This window comes from Mandrillus leucophaeus, unplaced genomic scaffold, assembly GCF_000951045.1.
Source record: "Mandrillus leucophaeus isolate KB7577 unplaced genomic scaffold, Mleu.le_1.0 Scaffold146, whole genome shotgun sequence".
In the NCBI taxonomy this organism is placed as follows: Eukaryota; Metazoa; Chordata; class Mammalia; order Primates; family Cercopithecidae; genus Mandrillus; species Mandrillus leucophaeus.
The window spans coordinates 4523067-4524624 of record NW_012101432.1 but is presented as its reverse complement, the minus strand read 5'-3'; positions in this window follow the sequence as shown (position 1 = coordinate 4524624).

The following is a 1558-nucleotide window of genomic DNA, read 5'->3' as shown; positions in this document are numbered from 1 at the left end:
ACACAGACTGGCAAATTGGATAAAGAGTCAAGACCCATTGGTGTGCTGTATTCAGGAGACCCATCTCACATGCAAAGACACACATAGGCTCAAAATAAAGGCATGAAGAAAGATTTACCAAGCAAATGGAAAGCAAAACAAAGCAGGGGTTGCAATCCTAGTCTCTGATACAATGAACTTTAAGCCAACAAAGATGGAAAAAAGACAAAGAAGGGCATTACATAATGGTAAAGGGATCAATGCAACAAGTAGAGCTAACTATCCTAAATATATATACAACCAATACAGGAGAACCCAGATTCATAAACCAAGTTCTTAGAGACCTATAAAGAGACTTAGACTCCCACTAAATAATAGTGAGAGTCTATGATATTCAGGACTTGAACTGAGCTCTAGACCAAGCAGACCTAATAGACATCTATAGAACTCTCCACCATAAATCAACAAAATATACATTCTTCAAATCAACAAAATATACATTTTTCTCAGAACCACCATCACACTTATTCTAAAATTGACCACATAATTGAAAGTAAAACACTTCTCAGCAAATGCAAAAAATGGAAATCATAACAAATAGTCTCTCAGACCACAGTGCAATCAAATTAGAACTCAGGATTAAGAAACTCACTTAAAACTGCACAACTACATGAAAACTGAACAACCTGCTCCTGAATGACTATTGGGTAAATAACGAAATGCAGGTAGAAATAACTAAGTCCTTTGAAACCAATGAGAACAAAGACACAATGTACCAGAATATCTGGGATACCGCTAAAGCAATGTTTAGAGGGAAATTTATACCACTAAATTCCCACGTGAGAAAGCAGGAAAGATCTAAAATTGACACCCTAACATCACAATTAAAAGAACTAGAGAAGCAAGAGCAAACACATTCAAAAGCTAGCAGAAGACAAGAAATAACTAAGATCAGAGCAGAACTGAAGGAAATAGAGACACAAAAAACCCTTAAAAAAATCAATGAATCCAGGAGGTGGTTTTTTGAAAAGACCAACAAATGGGTAGACTGCTAGCCAGATTAATAAAGAAGAAAAGAGAGAGGAATCAAATTGACACAATAAAAAATGATAAAGTGGATATCAATACTGATCCCACAGAAATACAAACTACCAGCAGAGAATACTAGAAACACCTCTATGCAAATAAACTGGAAAATCGAGAAGAAATGGATAAATTCCTGGACACACACACCCTCCCAAGACTAAACCAGGAAGAAGTTGAATCCCTGAACAGACCAATAACAAGTTCTGAAATTCAGGCAGTAATTAATAGCTTACCAACCAAAAAAAGCCCAGGATCGGACAGATTCACAACCGAAATCTACCAGAGGTACAAAGAGGAGCTGGTACCATTCCTTCTGAAAACATTCTAAACAATACAAAAAGAGAGACTCTTCCCTAACTCATTTTATGAGGCCAGCATCATCCTGATACGAAAACCTGGCAGAGATACAACAACAAAAAAAGAAAATTTGAGGCCAATACCCCGGATGAACACTGATGCAAATATTCTCAACAAAATAGTGACAAACAGAATC